Below are 20,559 nucleotides of genomic sequence, written 5' to 3' on the forward strand. Positions count from 1 at the left end.
ATCTTGTCCAAAAACTTTTTGTGCAAGTTAAACTCACCCAAAGAAGACATCTGGAGTGTCCTTGGGTTTGGCCCCTGCTTTTCATTTAGCTAAACACTAGGATATAAATCTAGAATGTAATTTATATAGAATGTTATATTCATATTTTTGAAAGTTTGAGATATTTAGTGTTATTTTGAAACTCATTGAACTGTGTGTTGAATGGCTTCTATGTAAAATTATATGTACCTGTTTGGAGTGTCGGTGGAAGTTATCTTATGTTCAACATAAAGGGGCCTAAGTTTGTCCTGTTGAAAGGAAGCAGAACTACATTGTTGAACCTCGTGGTATGGGGGAAAGGAATGAGTTAGGAAATAAAAGCTGAGATTGAATTAGCAAAGGCCAGAAGCAACAAAAGAAAGTTTGGAAGCGTCATAAAAGGTGATTCAGGGGGAATTTCAGTTAAGGGCCTCTCTGAGTGCAGAAATGTCATTGGCTGACTGGAATGTGTTTAAGCTTGAAGTGGGTGGAAGGACCTTTAGAAACTAGACAGAAAGAATTTTGCCTCTCTAATAAAGAGAGGACTCAGAAGAAAGAGCTTTGACTTACATTTTAGACAGAAGTTAAGTGCAACTAGAAAGAGGCACTATGAGCTTAGCACATAGTGGGTCCTCCTTATGGAAACCTTGATTCCCAAGGAACTTTCAAGCTCATATAATTTGATCCGTAACTATGGTTAGGTACATAAAAGCTGTAAACACTCAGGGTTTTTTTGATCACTTTTTCCGTCAGGTTGGAAGTGAAAGAGAGTGTAGAAGTGATGGAGAATGGAATGAACGTTCCTGTGCCTTTTTGTACCTAATGTCATATATTAGATTAAGAGCCTTAGGCCAGCAGTTTCTTAAACATAAAAGCAGGCTTGATTTTGAAAGGATATTGGCCAATCAAGTATGGCCAGGAAGTAGAAGGTGCTATTTTGCTATGTTTTGGGTTTATCCAGATAGGATCAAACCAGAGGAATTTGGCAAGCATTGAGACTCACCACTTAGAACTGCACTGAAATAGTTGTGGTAGCAAAAGAATTTCTCCAGGACTCTTATTCCACTTGAGGCATAACAGCCAGAGATTCTTGGCCCTTGATGGGAGAGTGCCAAAGTTGATAAATGTTAGAACAATCAACTGAAGTCTATAAACTCAGGAGAAATAGTTCAATTAGATGATACTGGAACTATGTGTTTCCATAATTTTCATACACAAGACATACTATGAGTAAACTTATCCTGGAATTCACTGTTTAAAATTAGCTCTTCCCTAATCTCATGTCCTCCCGTTGAGGTCTGCTTTATTGAAGTTTCATAAATGAGAAGACTAAAAAGAATTTAACTTTAAGAACTTGTGTTTAGCTTCTTCTGTATTTTGCTTGAAATTCTGATGTATTAACCTTGCCATTTTTTAAAACTTTCTGGCTAAGAACTCTCCATCAACCTAAAATTTGCCTTTCTTTTAGTCATTCTCTGAGCCTTTTTACACTGTAGCAAAGTAAAGTACACCTGTCACTACACTTCGTTATCATCAGTATTACTTGTCCCTTGTAATCTGACATCTATCCCTGTATTGTCCAATTGTACTTCCTTCAAGTGACTAGTCCACTGATTTACATACATTTGATTTTCATTAATATTTTTATTTAGTGATGAATGAAGAAGTAGTTCTTTACATTTTAAACAACTGACTATTACGGAGAGAGACTTACAACACATTAGGAAAGTGTGTAGTGGTATCTTATTGTTTTAATTTGCAATTCCCTAATGACATGTGAGGTTGAGCATCTTTTCATATACTTGTCATCTGTATATCTTCTTTGGTGAGGTGTCTGTTCAGATCTTTTACCCATTTTTTAAATTGGATTGTTTATTTTCTTATTGTTGAGTTTTAAGAATCTCTTTTATGTTTTGGATACAAGTCCTTTATCAGATATGTGTTTTGCAAAGATTTTCTCCCAGTCTATGGCTTATCTTTTTATTCTCTTAACAGTGTGTTTTGCGGAGCAGAAGTTTTTAATTTTAATGAAGTCCAACTTAACAATTTTTTCTTTCATGGATAGTGCTTTTGGTGGTGTATGCAAAAGTCATTGCCATCCCAAGGTTTTCTTTACCTAGATTTTCTGCTAGTTATCTTCTAGAAGTTTTATAGTTTTGAGTTTTATATTTAGTTTTATCATCCCTTTTGAGCTAATTTTTTCTGAAGGGTGTAAGGTCACTGTCTAGATTAATTTTTTTTTCATGTGCATGACCGGTTGTTCCAGCACTATTTATGGAAAAGACTGTCCTTCTGCATTGAATTGACTTTGGGCCTTTGTCAAAATTCAGTTAACTGTATTTCTGTGAGTACTTCTTGGCTCTCTATTTTGTTCCATTGATCTAGTTATCTGTTCTTTCTCTGATACCACATTGTCTAGATTACTGTAGCTTTATAGTAAGTCTTGAAGTTGGGTAGTTTCAGTCCTCCAACTTTTTCTTCTTCAATATTATGTTGGTTGTTGTGGGTCTTTTGCCTTTCCATATAAACTTTAGAATCAGTGTGTCCATATCTGTATACAGTAACTTGTTGGGATTTTGATTGGGATTGCATTGAATCTATAGATCCAGTTGGGAAGAACTAACATCTTGACAATATTGAGTCTTCCTATCTATGAACATGGAAATTTTCTCCATTTATTATATCTTCTTTGATTCTTTCATCAGTGTTTTGTAGTTCCTCATACAGATGTTGCACATATTTTGTTAGGTTTATACCTAAGTATTTTTATTTTTTTGGTGCTGGTGTAAATGGTGTTGTGTTTTTAACTTCAAATTTCAATTATTCATTGCTGGTATGTAAGGAAGCATTTGACCTTGTACATTAAGCTTGTATCCTGTCTTCTTTTGGATTAAATAATTTTATGATTCTATTTTACCTCCTTTGTTGTCTTATTAGCTATAACTCTTTGTTTAGTCATTTTTGTGATTTCTTTAGGATTTATGGTATACATCTTTAATTTATCACAGTTTATCTTTAAGTGATATTATGCCACTTCACATATGATATAAGAACCTTACAGTAGCCTTACAGTAGTTGTCATACATTTTACTTACACATAAGTTATACATAAGTTACAAATCCTACAATACAGTTTTGTTTAAGCAGTTATCATTAAAACATATTTAAATAATAAGTAAAATATCTTATGTTTTTACCCAGTAGTTACTATTTCCAGTGTTCTTCATTCCTTTGTATGATCCAGATTTCCATCTGATGTTATTTTCCCTCTGCCTGAAGGACTTACTTTATCATTTCTTTTAGTGTAGGTCAGCTGCTGATGAATTAGTTCAGCTTTTTTGTATGTCTGGAGAGGTCTTTATTTTGCCTTTGTTTTTGAAAGATAGTTTTGCTGGGAATACAATTCTAGGTTGGAAGTTTTTTTCTTTTAGTTTTTTAAAGTTGTTACTCCACTGTATTTTCACCTTCATTGTTTACAAGTCGAAACTGTCCTCATCCTTATCTTTGTTTCTCTTTATATGTCTTTTTTTTTCTTGTTCCTTTTGAGTTTTTCTTTTTTCTTGGTTTTGAGCAATTTAATTATGATGTACCTTTGTGTAATTTTCTTTATGTTTTTTATGCTTGGGGTTTGTGGAGCTTTTTTGATATGTGGGTTAGTAATTTTCCTCAAGTTTAGGAAAACCTTGGCCACTATTTTTTCAATGTTTTTTCTTCTCTCTTGACCTGCTCTTCCTGGGGCCTCTTATTACACATATATTAAGCCACCTGAAGTTGTCCCACAGCTCCCTGATGCTCTTTTTATTTTTGTTGATTTTTTTTTCTCTCTGTTTCATTTTGGATAGTTTCCATTGCTATATCTTCAAGCTTACTAATTGTTGTTGTCTATGATTTGTTGTTACTAGTGTCTGTTGTTATGTCTTCAAGTTCTGCAATGCGTAATCTACCATTAATCTCATCCAGTGTATTTGTCATCTCATACATCATAGATTTTATCTCTAGAAGCTTGATTTTGGGTCTTTGTAGTATCTTAACTTCTCAAACATATGGACTATAGTTATAATAAATTTTAATGTCCTTGTTTGCTCATTCTAGCATGTGTTTCAGTTCTGAGTCCATTTCAATGGTTGATTTTTCTCCACATTATGAATCGTACTTTTCTGCTTCTTTGCATGTCTGATTATCTTTCATTGGGTGCCAGTTTTGTGAGTTAGTGGGTGCTGTATATTTTTGTATTCCTGTAAACCTTGAGGTTTGTTTTGGGATGAAGTTAAATTAGTTGGAAACAGTTTGATCCTTTTGGGTCTTGCTTTTAAGATTTGTTTCAGCAGGACCAGAACCATTTAGTTTAAAGCTGATTATTCTCCATTATCAAGACAAGAGCCTTCTGAGTACTCTACCCAGTGCTCCATGAATTATGAAGTTTTCCAGTCTGGTTGGTGGGAATAGACATTATTTTTGGCCCTTTGTGAGTGCCAGGCACTCTTCCCTCTACTCCTCTCAGATCATTCCTTTCTCTACTCTCAACTAGTTTCCTCACATGCATGCACTAACACTACTCTGCTGACTATTTGATGGGGACTCTCCATAGACCTCTCTTGTGAACTCTAGCTATCTGGTTCTTCGCAGATCCTCAGCTCCATCTCCTCAACTCAGGGAGTCTGCCAGACTCCATGTGGGTTTCCTCTCCATGCACCAGAGCCTGAAAATTTGGATAGATTACCCAGTAAGTTGGGACAATCACAGAGCTCTCCTTGTTTGTTTCCCATCTCTAATGGATCACTGGCCTTCATTGCCTGATGTTCAGTGTCTTGAAAAAGAAGCTGTATGTTTTGTCTTAAAATTTTGGGGGGTCATTTTAGGTGGTAGGGTAAATCTGGTCCCTGCTTCTCTGTCTTGGTCAGAAGCAAAAGAGCTTCTTTTAAGTTTTCAATGGTGGTTATAGAAATGGCCAGTAGCAAAACAGGGGAGTCTTTAACTGAAAGACCCATGTTTCATCATAAATTGAGAGTTTGGAAAGAGAATCAATCTCAGAATTACCATTATCTATTCTTCCTCCCACTCCCATCCTTCACAAACATTTGCCTAACAAAATTCCTTGTATAGATTGTAAATCACATCAATGGGTAGCTTATTGAATTTGAGGGGGGAAGATATATACAAGCCCCTAGAATTATAAGTTTCATAGGACATATTATATAAAAAGGAACTGATGCAAAGGGAACTGCATTGGTATCATGGTACGGTATTATTTTAATTTCCTTATACTGGTAAATAGCTGTGGGATTTTTGTTTTTATTTGTTTTACTTTATTATTTGTGCTTCACTGGGAAGCCAGTTGATTTTTGGCAAGAAAAGAAGCAGGAAAAAATACCAAAAGGCTAAAAGAAATCTGACTTATCTTCTTCCTGTTCTTACAACCCCTATAATGTCAGCCAAGTCAATAAATGTTTGCAAAAATCCAACTAGAATATGATAAGGTAGTTGCAGCAACTGCTTTCTCCTTTTAAAGATAGTTTGAAAGGTAGAAAAATTCATGGCAGTGATTAGAATGCAATTGAGAATCTAGGGTGCAGTTTGCAAGTGTGAGTTTCAGATTGGCTAGGCCCTCCCAGCAGAAAGAGACCCTTCTAAGTTTGACTAGTAACACACAAAGACTTGGAGTTCATCTGCCCAGTTTATGTGGCTAATTAGCACTTAGAGTTTCTTCAATAGGGCTAGTTAAGTAAGAACTAGATAATATCTTGGAAGATCCTTTTTTATTTTTTCGTCTTCTTAGAAGAGGGGCTTGGACTGTTGAATTGGAATGGAACAATTAAACAGACTTTAAAATGAAGCCCTGACATGCTGGCTGCTTGCCTGCTGTGTTGGGGCAGCTCTGGTTCCAGGGAGAGAGAATGCTTTTTTTGTTTATTTGTTTATTTCCAGGCAATTTCTTGCGTCATCACAGATTTTTGTGAGCCAAGTGTTTGAGGTTGGTGATGTTGAGAGAGCCCTTGGAGAATGGAAAGAGTTCATCTCCACAGAGAAAGGCTTTTATATTCCACGTTTTAAAATTTGAGAATATTTTCTATTACATTGTTTTTCCTAGTTTTTTTATGCCTCTTTGTGGGGGAAGACTGGTCTCCCCTTTATCTAGTTATCAGTTGTTAGGTGGATCCCTTTTCTAAGTCAAGAAAGCACTTTAGAGAGACTGTTTCTCTTGGCATTTGTGAAACTCACGACAGCGTTTCTTGCTCGGTTTGGGTCTTAGTTTGGCATGTTGTGTGTGCAGTTTATTCAGAAGGCTTAGGTTTTCTTTTTTATTATAAGCTCTATGTTTATTCATATTTAATTTCACTATAATGGGGTCATTGCATAGTGAGTGATATTTACTCATGAAGTATTTAGGAAAATATAAAATATGTTCGAACTACAATGAATTATGATGATTTCCATTTGTTTACAAATTTTCTTTTATTAATAATAAACCCAAGGCTATTCTTGACAGTTTGAAAACAGAAATTTTGATACTTTGTTTTTCTGGGAAGCTTTTGAATGTTTTTACGCAAAGGTCTGTATAAACTCCTCTTCTGAATTGAGCTGTCAGTTTGGTTCCATAGCATCTCTGATTTGAAGAGGGTTTTGCAGTTTATAAAAGACTTACTTTGGGTAGTGGAGGTGGTGGTGCTGGGAAGGTGGGGATCCAGGGGGAAGAGTTAGGTATGTAAATATTTATCTAGCATCTATTATGTGCCAGGTACTTTGCCAGATAGCTATATGTTATCCTTTTAAAAACTGTCTCAGAAAATGGCCTGACTTATTAGGCAGGATTTGGAGAAGAACTAGAAAATCTTCTTATTTTTTTAACCTATACCTATAAAAGAGCACTATTAAAAGCTCATTTGGTATGAGTGCTTCTTTTTTTCTGCCTCAAATTTAAACTTTTCCTATAAGCTAATCAATAGAGAGATGGTTAACGTTTTTAAGCATGTTATATGAAAGGGATGGCATTATGAAAAATGAGAACACTACATAGAAGTAATAGAATAAAAGTTCTGGAATTAAGTAGTCTAAGAATTTTAGAACTAAAAATAATCTTAGGAATCGCTTGAACCATGTATTTCACCTGTTAGATGAGAAAACTGCTGTCCTCAAGCATATCAGCCTTGCCCAACTGAGCTGGTTAGTGCAGATATAAGATGCGAATCTAGGTTGCTTAACTGCCAGTTCACTATCCTTTCTACTGTATCCTAGTTCTGTTTTCTGCTTTATTTTAGAAGCAGCAATCCAAATGAGCTCTACATCCTGAATCAAAACAATAACAGCAATAACAAACTATTTTGTTTAAAAATATAATTTAAACTTATTTGTTGGTTGGTTTGTTTGTTTATTTATATTTAGTTTGTCAAAAAGCCTTAGGGAACTAGGTGTTGGGTAGATCATAGCCTCTAATACTATGTTCAAAGTTGGGGATAAATAACTGGAGAAGAATCCCGTTCCTATATAAACTCTTAAACTATCCATTTGTATGTTTAGGTAGTTGCGATCTCTCCTATAATGATCCCGGAAGACGTTGCTCAGGCCGCAGCCGGCTATTCTTCAGACCATGGAAAGAGAAAGAGCCTTTGCGCTGATGTATCCCGTGAAATGAATAATAGGCAACATTTAGAGAAACCTAGCTCATGCAGACTGTTCTCACCACACCCTTCCCACGGCCTTTTTTTTTTCCCCTCCTCCACCCTATCCAAACCTGTATTGACTAAATGCAATGAACAGGAACCATTGTATGAATCGGAAGGAAAATGTCTTAGATATATAAAGTTATAATGACTTGGTAAGTGCTATAAAAATACTCTGTAGCTGAGTTGGAAGTTGCATCATCCATGCCTGTGGCGCTATGGACTGGGCCCAAAAGGTATAATTCTCCAGTGTAAGACTGAAGTAAGTTTTGCATCTGCTAAGTAAATATTTTAGATTTCAAACCTGTGAAATGGCAAGCTGCAGTTGTTCAATCCCAGTGAACCCCAGGTGCAGTTAATTTCTGTCCTTCTCACTGTCTTCTCTAGGTAGGCTGAACAACCGAGTGAAGATTGTGTTCTTGTAGGAATCTACAAGGTGAGCTTAAAAGTCAGTCAGTGTTTGAATGCCTACATTTTACATAGCACTGCTCTTTTAAATGTACAAACTCCAGAGTGTTATAAGTCCATTTCATTTAGAGAAAACAATAACTTTTATCCATATATGTTGTCATAAAGATAGAAGTGGCATATCATAATGACAGAACATGGGGAGTCAAAAAAATATGGATTTATTTTTGCCCCTACTGTTGATTCTTCATTTGATCTAGCTTGAATCATTTCCTTTTTCTTTTATTTCTGTATCTGCTACAGATGAATGATAATAGTTTCATTTGCCTCACAGAAGTACTGAGAGAATGAAGGATAAATTCTCCCAAAGCACTTTGAGGTGCTTAAGAGAAAGACTTATTTAAACAAAAGTTGATTCCATTTTCTATTTTGTTGTTTCTTATGTTCAAGTACCACAGTAAGTGTTACAAGAGGCTTGAAGGTTTTGGTTATTTTTCATAACTTCATTCGTAGGTAAGGAGGTAAGTATAATTGCCTGCATTTTACAAACAAGGAAATTAAAGCCCCAAAAGATTTGTTTATTTTTTGGCTTAATATGAATAGCCCTTGGGCCAGCCCCAGGGGCCAGGTAGTTAAGTTCAGCGCACTCTACTTTGGCAGCCTGGGTTTGGTTGCCAGGTGCAGACCTATACCACTTGTCTGTTGGTGGCCTTGCTGTGGTGGCCACTCACATACAGAAAGGAAGGTTGGTGGCAGATGTTAGCTCAGGGAAAATCTTCCTTAGCAAAATAAATAAATAAATAAATAAATAGACCTTTATTCAAATTGGGGGAAATTTCTAGGAGTACAGATGCAATAACATTGGCCGTGAGTTGGTAATTATCGACACTGTTAATGGGTATATGGGGGATTATTATACTATCCTGTATATCTTGTCTATGTTTGAAATTTTGAATAATAATAAGTTAAAAAATAATGTTGATTTTAAAAAAAGAATAGCCCTTGTTTTTATTTACAAAGTCTTTTTAAAAAGCTATTGGGGGGGGCTGGCCCCGTGGCCGAGTGGTTAAGTTCGTGCGCTCCGCTGCAGGCGGCCCAGTGTTTTGTTGGTTCGAATCCTGGGCGCGGACATGGCACTGCTCATCAGACCACGCTGAGGCAGTGTCCCACATGCCACAACTGGAAGAACCCACAACGAAGAATATACAACTATGTACCAGGGGGCTTTGGGGAGAAAAAGGAAATAATAAAATCTTAAAAAAAAAAAAAAAAAAAGCTATTGGGGGGATCTGCTCGGTGGTGTAGTGGTTAAGTTCGCATGCTCTGCTTCAGTGGCCCAGGGTTTGCGGGTTCAGATCCTGGGTGTGGACCTACACACTGCCCATTAAGCCATACTGTGGCAGTGTCCTACGTACAATGTAGAGGAAGGTTGGCACAGATGTTATAGCTCAGTGACAATCTTCCTTAAGCAAAAAGAGGACGATTGGCAACAGATGTTAGCTCAGGGCCAGTCTTCCTCACTGAAGAAAGAAGAAAAAAGCTACTGAGTCCCTTTATCTCTCAGGCACAGAGAATTCTTTATTTCTTAGGATTCTGCAAAAAATTCTAAAAAAAATTTTATATGCATGGACCTGAGCACAGATGTTTTAGTTTTTCATATTCCATTTTTATATTCTAATGCCAATGCTTTCTAAACCCTTGCTACTTTGAGCACTTTTAACTTAATATGCTATTTTTAAAGAGTTAATGGATTATCTTTTTTTTCTTACTCTTATTCCAGATGCTTGTCACCTTCTTTTCGTCATTGTCAATTTTAGATTTTCATTTTCCTGTTTCTGGAAATTGTTGGGAATTATAAGCAGTCACTTATTAACTCGATTACTTTATGCTTCAGTGGACTTGTCACTGGGTGGCCGTGTGAATTATTTCAGCTTTTGGAGACAGATCAACCCTGCTACCCTATACCCACAACAGAAAGCTGCCGACCTCCTCATTGTAGGATCTTATAATTGAATGGCATTTGAAACATGTGAGAGCACTCGTATTAAGCAAACAAAAAATCACCCTCAATGTGGTTATTTTCACTGGTAGATTTGAATGGTTAAAACTTGTCATTTCATAAGTTCTTAGATAACACAAAGGCCGAACCAGAAATACAGCATATTTGGTGTTCATTTGTTTTTAGGCATCAAAGGAAATCAAATTTAGAATGTAATCATAGAAATTTAGAGTTAAGAAAGATCTCAGTAATCATCTGGTATAGCCCTTTCAGTTTATGTATGAAAAAACTAACGATCAAAAAGGCCAAATAATTTGCTCCTTACACACCTTAGTACTGGAGAGCTGGAGCTTGAGCTTGAGTTCCTTAACTTTCAATTCAGAGTGCTGAGCCAGGCTGCCTCTCATGTGCATTTGGGTCCTTGATGTCGTTTGTGAACACTAGATTCATCTCTGCTTATTACAGCTTAGAACTTTTATTCTATTTTGCAATGCCATGCCTAGCCGTATTGGAGCCTGAGGCGAAACGCGAAACCAGTGATACTGATTTTGTCTTTATTTAAAATTACATTTTCTTCATAATGAATTTTTGGCAATAATTTTGATTTTTAAAATATTGTATTAAAACATTACTTATCTTGATTACTGAGGTTTTGGCAGGCTTTAAAATTGTGCATCTGAGGCAGGTGCCTCACTCGATTTACCTGAGCCCCAGCCCTGCTATTTTGATTTAGCTCACTAACTCTATAAATCCCTTCTTTCAGCCTTTTGGCAATAAAATAAAATCATGTTATGGAACCTTTATACTCAAAGCAAACCCTTACTGTTGGCCACCTAAAAATGATGGTAACAAAGAAAACAAACTCAAATTTGCGTGTGCTATTCATTGACCTGATTGTAGGTAACTTAAAGCACAGAAATTTTTGGCTCCGTGAATTTAAGCTCTCTTAGAGTGTCTAACAGTTTATTGAAAAGAGCGCAAGCTAAGTCATGGGTTCTTTTGTCTGCTTTTTCACTGTATTGTGTTTTGAGCTCTTATGTAGGTGTTTGTTTTGATTTCTATAAATTGGGAATCAGGGGAAGGCAGCTCTTTATAGGCCTGTTGGGTTCATTATTTTACTTGGTCTTCTCCACAGCTGTTAATAGATAATTTATTGGACAGGACTCTTGATTCCAAGTGATAAAACCCAACTCACACTGACTTAAGTTAAAATGAAAGGAAATTCATTAGCGAACATAACTGAAAAATCTAAGAGGTAGATGTGGCTTCAGGTATTAGACATCATTTCATCAGGGCTTGTTTTCTCTACGTCTCTTGAATCTGTTTTTCACTAGGTTGGCTTTTCCCACTCATAAACTTCAGGCTTATATGATACTAGCTTAGCAACTTTAACAGAACGGGAATGAATCTTTCCTGTTTGCTCCAGCAAAAGCCTCAGAATTGTGTATAATTGGCCCAGCCTGGGTCACATGCCCATTCCTGAACCATTAAGGCCTGAGGGATGCACTTATTTCCTTGGTTAAGTCTGGTTCACATGCTCAACCCTGGAACAGAGGTAGACTGAGAGTGGAAGAGCTGTTTCCCCTAAAGTAAGAGAGCGCTTCTTAACCCCTTCCCCACAAAAGAGATGATGGACGGCAAAGACAGATGTCTACCAGGATGTTATTATTCACATTTTGTTAATGAGAAAGTCTAGGCTTAATTAAGTTAATGTTCACTAAGCTACTCAGCTAACAAGTGATTGAGTCCTAATTTTGACCCAAATCTACCTAACTCTAAAGCCCGTCCTCTTTTTCTCCACCCTTTGTTGTGTCCCTGGAATACCATGCTCCTTCTCTAAATGAAACTGTGATGCTTGCCATCCCTTTATAGCAGTGGTTTTCGGCTGGGAGTGATCTTGCCTCCAGAGGAAATTTGGCCAAGTCTGGAGACATTTTTGGTTATCAGAACTGTGGAGGGAGGTTGGAGAGGTGCTACTGGGTAGAAACCAGAGATGCTGCTAAACATCTTACAGTGCACAGAATCCTCACAACAAAGAATTACCCAGCCTGAAATGTTGACAGTGCTAAAGTTAAGAAGCCCTATTTTGTAGGTTCCATTTCCAGGCTATGACTATTAACATAAATTTTGAAAGAAAGATGTAATACAAAGCAAGATTGAAATAATTCAAACATCTAGGTACAATTAAGTAACCTCTCAATTCAGGGAAACTGTTTTATTTTCATAGCAGCCAATTTTAGAATACTGAATTCTCTTGCTTAGTGGGTAAGTTGAAATAGCACATATGTTCCTTTTTTTTAAAAAAAAAAATTGTCTTAGGTAGGCTTTAGCTAACTTTCCAGGCATAATTTTTTCATTCCAAAACCATAGAAATTTTCCTCAAAATGTAAATCTAGGGATATTTTAAATTAAATACTGAATTCTTTTAAAACAAATATATGTTTATCTTGGAAGCCTTTTAAAAATTTCGAGAGGAAGATTCTATACCAGGCAAAATAATTATTTTTAAAACTCTCAGCCAAGGCATTTTTTAAAGTTCTTATAATAATAAGAGATTTAATGTACTAGAAAATGTACAGAAATTTTCTTTTTATAAGCCAGTGCTTTGTGAAAGAAAAACGAAGGCAGAAGAGTGCATTTAATGTATTATATAGGTGGTGATTATGGGGTTTGACACTTCAGAGAAATGTACGTTCTTGTTTGATGGTATGAAGTTAGTTTGAACTGTCTCCCTCTTTGAGACTGCAAGTGGTTTCTGAATTGTGCAAATCTGAATAATCCTAGGAAAGCTGTGCTCCTGTAGTCAAACCACAACTAGTATTCTAGCAGAATGATTGAATGATCAGAGGGATACTACAGATGGCATTCATATAAGCAAATTTATTATTGGAGTTGGAAGATTTGGGACTTAATATTTTCTAATTTTGCCAGTTTTACACTAATAATTTTTTAGTATTGTGGTCCAGATGCCTCATGACTGCACGCATGGAATTACAAATCCATTCCTCTCTCTGGTTCTCTTCAACCTCATTGGACCCAAACCAGATCAACATTTTCTCTGATTTCAACCAAATAATTCTACTTGCCTTGATATATCTGACGTGGAAGACCCTCCGCCTGTCTCTCTTAGTCACTTGATGTTCCTCCGGCTCATGCCTGTCATCCCCGCTGACTTGGCTTCAAGTCTTCACCTGACCATACTACCCACTCCAGGAAATACTTGTTGCTTTTTCTATTTCTTCTGCTTTTCTCTGGCCTCTCTTCGCTCCTTTGTATTGTATTTCCTCCTCACGTATTATTCCAACCTTATTTACTTATCAACCTTATCACATTGTTTCCCAAGCCTTATTTACTGGCTCCATATTCTTAGACGTCTCTGTTTCTTAGTACAGGTCGTCATCTACTAAGGCGTCTGATGTCTGTCCACCCAGCATATTTTAGTAAGGTATGTTTGTACAGTAGACCATCTATTCATTGTTAAGAGAATCCAATTTGTAGTCTCCTTGGAAATAGGGAGCAGCTGCTGAGCTTCAAACCACCCAAGGTCTTAATCACTAGAATGCAACTTCTTTTGTCACATTGGGAGGGGCAATGATATTTGTCTACAAAAAATTGTTGGGAAAATACCTTGACAAATGGTGCTGAGTAAAGTGGTGTAATTTATTATTAGTATAGTCCTGCTATTTTCCTTGAGAAGAAGTGTTTTGGAGATTTGGAATTTCTTATCTCTCTATTTACAAGCATTTTCCTGGTGCTGTGGGAAGTTTATTCCTCCCCACAGCTTTGTGATGTAGGTTGGTAATCCCAGTTTTATAGAGCAGAGAGATGAGAGGTCACTTGACTAAACAAGTCATTTGACTTGTTTAGAATTTCACAGCAAGCTAATTGCAGAGCCCTTGAGTTTCCTGTCTCTTAGCCTCCGTGACATAAATATAAATGATTTATTTTGCATTGCTTATTTATATGAATGCCTTAGAGCATTTCCTTTCCTTTAATAAAATTCTGGAAACCATTACTTGGTAAAGAAATTGTTAGGATAGAAAACAAATGAACTAGGCACAATGTACCTGAATTTGATCACTGCCTTTTCAACTGACTAGTAATGGGGGATGTTGGTTCCCAGGCTCTCCTTTTGAATTGTGAAAACTATACTTTTTTTATTCCTCATTGGTAATGTTCCTTGAAGTCCTTTGAGGGAAAAAAACAAAACAACTTAAAGTGCAAAGTGTTATTATTGATTAACTTAAAATGACCCCTGTTTGTTTGCAAAGCTCCCAATGCTTGCACTGTGTAGTCTGGTGGGAACCAACCATGTCTTGATAATTTCTTTTGGATTTCTAAAACTGTTTTTCTGTTGGGTTAAAGTGGGAAGACAGCTTGTGCAACTGCTTTTGGTGCTGCTATGAATATGTTTGGGAAGAAAGAGTACATTCCAATGGTATGTTAGGGGGATGTTAGCTGTTCAGGAAAAATAACCCTTAACAAAGTTAATGGCTCCCACTAGCATTTTCAGTAACATGTACCAGATGTGGGTAGTTAATTATTCTCAGATCTGATAAGTACCTGCCAGCCAAGGCTAATTTTATTTTCAGTAAACAGTGGCCAAAGGTCCTAGCTGTTCATTTGATAGGATAGGGCCTGTTTGCACTTATCTATTAATAAAAGCACAACACTGCTTTAGTTTTCCTTTCCCAGGGCCAGATAAAACATTTCAGACACTCAACGTATTTGTCTTAGTAAATCAGACAAAGTAAACAAATCTGGTAGATTAACTTGGTAAACAGAGAGTGGTTAAGTGTTACCTTTTGAGTTTAGCTCAATGCCATGTAAATAGTATTAATCGCATAGTATTTTCAATAACCTTTATGGAGCAAGACAGAGTTGTTTTTTTCTTTTTTCTTTCAACCACTAGGGATATAATGTGTTTCTTAAGTACTTTCAGATGTGTTTCTGTTGGGAGATTTGAAAATCACTTTAAAATGAAATTTATTCTTTTGTCCCATTAGTAATGCATTGGGAACTTTGCTCCAGTTAACGTTGTGTCTAAACCTGGAAACCTCTGTGGTTCATCTCAGAAGGAAACTAAGTCTGCACAGTGGCATACAGGCTTTGCCAGATGTAGACAATGACCATCCAGAGGTTATTGATTTGGATGGAGCAGTGAGGAAGGGGTCACTTTTCTGGTGGAGAGAGGGGTGGGTAGGCTGAAATTCAGACTTTATTCGTCTAGATATTTTTCTCTTGGGCAGAGTCCTAGTAGGGTCGGAAGAACTATTTATTTCATGATGTAGATACTTGTCTTGTGAGAACTGGCATGAAACAGGCCAGTTATTTCACACTGGCCAACAAAGCACTATTATATCAAAGTAACTTCATGTCAGACCAAGCCTGCACTAGATTTGTGCCAGTCACCTGGTGGTGTAGGGCTCCAGGTCTCATGCCAGCTCTCTGTATCATCTTGTCTCCCTCATTAAACTTTTTTTTTTAACTACAATTATCCCAAAATAAAAATTTTAATTAGTAAAAAAAAGAAACAGCCAAACTCCTTTACAGATGATGGTACCATTTACATTCACACCAACAATGAGAGACCCAGTTTCTCTGCATTCTTGCTAGCATCATTAAACTTTTTTGTTAAGTAATGATGAAAAACCACTCTCTTTACCAAGATATATTATCTTTTGCATTGGTTTTATACTTGAGGTTGCAAGTAGTTTCTAAAATTTTTTTGTAGTTTTGCATGCTATGTAATAATCCACTTAATTTCGCAAACATGGTTCATAACAGAAATAGCTGAAAGAGCTTAGAGAAGATTCTATAAGAGGTGGCCTGGCACATTGCCATGAATATAGCTCAAGGTACCCAGTGGTAGCATCCTAAAGGTGATTGATGATGATGATGGTGTAGAGGACAGAGTGAAAACTAGGAGTCTGGATATCTGTATTCTGTTTCCAGCTTCACTTTAATGACCTCCTGGGAGACCACAGGCACGTTATTTCTATACTCTTTATGTTTTAGTTTCTCCAGCTATACCGTGAAGATAAAAGTCCTAGTCCATTTGCCTACCCAACAGGCATGTTGTTAAAACTAATGAGAGAAAGTAGAAAGTTCTTATAGTCTGAGGATAAAAGGTGTTATAACCAATGAGTTGAAAATATTATTATTTATACAGTTCAGAAGAGTAAGCCTTTGGAGTAAACTTTTTTTATATCATTCTGCTAGTCTTCATTTAACAATCATTTGCCATATTTAGTGGGTTTTCTCTTTTAATTAGACCCAGAGTATAATAAAATCCATTGCATTACTTTCAGAAGGAGTTATTTTATCTGTACCAATTCTTCAATTAAATAATATATTTTTAGCTATAAATCAAGTTGCATCTTCAAAGTGTTTTTGATTTTAAGTGAATACTCTGAGAATACGTTTCTGGTGGCATAGGCTAAGTAAAGTAGTAGTGAAAAGTGTTAGAAAACTGTGCTGAATTCATAATTACAATTAGTCCCAATCTGCTAATGATTCTCAAATCTTTTTTCGGCCTTAGACCTTTTTTCTGAGTTCTAGACCCTTAAATCCAAGTAAATTCTCTATCTGGATGGTCTAAAATAATTTCTAGTTCAACATGTACAAAACCTAGTGTGTTATTCCTGAATTTTCTGTCTCTGTGAATGGAATCACACATTTCTCAAGCCAGATAACGCTTACCCCTTACCCTCAAAGTCTGTGCATTAGACAGTCTTAATATTTTATGCCCCTTCTCTCCATCCCCTGGTTACTACCTTAATTAGATTCTTGCTTTTCTGTCACTAGACAACTGCAATTGTCTTCCTGCTACTAGACTTACCTGATTGTAATCTACTCTCATACCATTTCCAGATTAACCTTCCCAAAATGCAAATCATAAAGTGTTACTTTCTCACTTAAAAAAATTGGTAGTGGTCTCTTGTGTCCTACAGGACAAGATTTAAACTCCCTATAGTATTGATTATTCAGATCTTAATGATCTTTCCCTTATTTCTGGCTTTGAATCCTCTTGTGACTTATGTCCAGCCACACTGAAAGTTTGTGGGTTCCTAAATATCCATTTGTTGAACACTCTACACTCTGTCCATCCACTTCTTTGATTGGCAAACACCTGTTTATTTTTTAAAACCCAGTTCCAACATGAAGGCTCTTGAGACTCAAATAGAATTGATTACTCCCTCCTTGTATCCCATCATACCCTGTGCATACTTCTTACATGGCACTTACTTTGTATATATCCTTCTCCTCCTACTTGGTTACTTGAGGGATTATATGTTGCTCGATTTTGTATTTCAATGTCCAGCTCAGCGGTTGGCACAGAGGTAGGACTTGGTTGATTGATTAGATGGATGGATGAGTGAATGAATGAATGGATGGATGGATGAAGTAATGACCATACTTCCTTGCTCAAATTCCAAATCCGTTTCAGTGTTGCATGGAAATGGCCTTTAAAAGTACCCAGATTAAGATTTGATAGGTAGACTAGTTCTCTATTGGTATGAATTGAAGAGCCAACAAGAATGCTCCCTTAACTCCTATATCTACCCAAAGATTTCACAGACACCTGAAATTTCACCGTGAAGACTCATTTGTTAGGGTCCTGATGTTTCACTTAAACTCCCTGCCCTCTTTAGAGCTTTGCAGTTATGAAGTCTCTCCTTAAGCATTGTCTTATTTAATTTTGAAAGCAACCTTATGAGAGAGAGATTTTTATCACATATGCTTTAGAGATGAAGACGTATAACTTGAAAGCAATTCACTGATCTGCCTAAGGTCACTCCATTGTCATGGTGGAGCTAGCATCCTCTTTTCCTTAGCCCTTGCCTTAGAAGGAGACACAAATGAATTAGCAGTTGAATACCTTAGTGATACTTTAGTGTGTATTAGTCAAACCAGTCACTTTCTCCATGCCAGCTCACCGAGAACAGAATTCTGAGGAAGTAAGAGTTTTGATTTCCATGGCGGGAAGGAGAAGTAGTACAGAGAGAGAAGGTGGACGATAATTCTGGAAGCTGGGGCATCCCCGGGGAGGCTAGACTTTGGTTACATGTGACAGTGGACCTAGGATGAAGACAATCTTAGCATAAATGTACCAAATTTATATTTCTTAATTCACTATTTGTCTGCTAAACTACATTTTAATTTAACCTTAATAAAAGGTGCATAGAAGTTCCTATCATCATTGTATTGATAATCATCCAGATCTGATCAGAGTACAAGATGCTAAATATGGAAAATTATATCTGTAATATCCCTAGAAGTGTTCTTTAAAAATCTTTACTATAATTGTTTCATTTATATCTGTAATATCCCTAGAAGTGTTCTTTAAAAATCTTTACTATAATTGTTTCATTGGGAAACACAAGCTATTTTTATGACACAGGTAACACTGGAGGGTTAGGATTTGCTCTTGTCTTCACGTTGGAGACTTTCTGTCAAAAGCAATCTGTACTGAAGAATAAGAAGTGCGTGAGTGCACACACATACACTTGCACATTGGTAGCTCCAGGTGTGTGCACAGTTTTGTTGATTGGTGTCTTCATTAGAAGGTTTTTGGCACAGATCCCACTGTTTTGTGGGTGGACCTCTGAATATCTGCATCTGTATGTCTTTTCTCCAAAGCTTGGCTCTTTGTCTAGGGAGAAATCTTGCAGTTTTCTTTCTGAGAGTTAAACAACTGATTGCCAGAGTTTAGGGAGCTGAGGGAAGGAAAGAGGCTAGAGGCAGGAATGTTGTCTCTCCCGGGATGTAGACTTTTACTTAATCTTCCATTTCAGTTCAGTTCAACTCAGTTCAGTTCAGTACCTCCTTCAGCCCTACCCTCTGTCTTTGAGTCCAGAACCCCTTGAGATCCATTTCTCCAGGGTATAAACCTCTGAAGTATGTGTAAGATGTCACATTTAAACTAGTAAAGTGTGGGTAGAATTTGAACACAAGGAGTTGAGGAAACCTTTCTGCATAACAAATAATGAAAGCAAAGGCATGAAGTTGGAGGGAAAAATAGAGTGAATGGGAAATGGCCAATGATTCCCTTTACCTAGAGTGAAGCATGCATGAAGAGCTGTATTAGAGGAAAAATGAAAGTAGGAACAGAGACTAGGCTTCAAAGACTAAGAAGACTCCAGACTTTCTTCTGGAGGTGTTAAAGAGGCAGCTTCTGCTTACTTGTTCATTAATTTATTAAGACAGTTTTTGAGTGCCTGTTAGATCACGAGCTGGGGTGAATGAATTACACTAGGGGGCCTTCCTGGTAGCATAGTGGTTAAGTTTGTGCACTCCGCTTTGGCAGCTGGAGTTTGCTGGTTCGGATCCTGAGCCAGACTTAGCACCGCATGTCAGGCCATGCTCTGGCCGCATCGCATACAAAATAGAGGAAGACTGGCACAGATGTTAGCTCAGGGCCAATCTTTCTCATTAAAAAAAAAAAAAAAAAAAGAATTAGACTGAGTTGCTGCCCTGTAACTTTACCACAATTCACTGTTTTCCACTTGAGGTCTCAACTTGGGAGAGACCACATATGTATAATGTTGGAGCTCACAAATCCTAAGGTTACCATGCTTGGGAGGCTTGCTGTCCTTCCATATGATCTGCTCCTTTCTGATAGAGGAATCTGTTTTGTTAGAATGTGAGAGTTTGGAAAAGTCTCTCATCATCTTGGCACTAAATGTTATTAGTTACAGCACAAGTATCACTCCTTGGGATGGGCCACAAGGTCATGGAACCAGAGACACTCACATGGGAATAGGCTCAAAAGGACATTATCATTTTGTGAATGAAATTTTATTAAATTTAATAGAAATGGACTTCTAGGATATTATGTCATCTAATCAGGACCAAAATACAAGACAAAACTTTTGTGTATTCCCTAGCGTGGTACTCAGTTCTGCAAAGGCAATTCATGCTTTTGATGGTGGTGGTGATGATAATTTAGAAGCAGTTTTTGCCTATATATGTATACCATGGTTAACAATTTTCTTCCGTAGCAATCTTGGAAGAACATTTTTTATAGACCTCTGATACAAATTCTCTCTTTGAGACTGCCCGAGCCTTAAAAATATGGCGTGCTTACTCAAACCCTCTGGAATTTGGATTAAACAGCATTCAATTTGAAAATCTAATCACATCATCTAAATATCATTAGGTTATAATAGGCTGATTGATAGGGACCAAAGCTGTTCTTGCCTGGTGCTGCATGCCTTTCACTCAGCAAGCCTTCCCAAACTAGGATGTTGATAAAGGCGCCTATAAATCTCAATAGTTGGAGACAGTTTAAAAGCATAGTTCACTGGGTAAGGTCACACCCACTTAAGTGACCTATTTTGTATACTTTTCAAAAATAGGTTAATTAACTTAATAGAAATAATAGGACTCTCGTATTGATGTGCAATTACTACTAAAACAAGTTTTTTTCTTTCCAAGTGAACACGATGTTCATGAAATTGAGGGCATAATAGC

General features: G+C 36.9%; 1 protein-coding gene across 16 annotated transcripts in view; it reads left to right on the plus strand.

Moving 5' to 3' along the window:
* RAD51B (RAD51 paralog B) overlaps nucleotides 1–20,559 on the plus strand; it is a 672,513-nt gene that overhangs the window by 266,397 nt on the left and 385,557 nt on the right. The window contains exon 10 of one of the 16 annotated variants that reach the window (XR_011532984.1): nucleotides 8,064–8,112. The exons of the other annotated variants lie outside the window; for them this stretch is intronic. The gene's annotated coding sequence lies outside the window, so the exon portion shown is untranslated. The remainder of the gene's footprint in view (nucleotides 1–8,063; nucleotides 8,113–20,559) is intronic. 16 annotated transcript variants of the gene reach the window in all.

This window comes from Equus przewalskii, chromosome 25 (assembly GCF_037783145.1).
Source record: "Equus przewalskii isolate Varuska chromosome 25, EquPr2, whole genome shotgun sequence".
Taxonomy (NCBI): domain Eukaryota; kingdom Metazoa; phylum Chordata; class Mammalia; order Perissodactyla; family Equidae; genus Equus; species Equus przewalskii.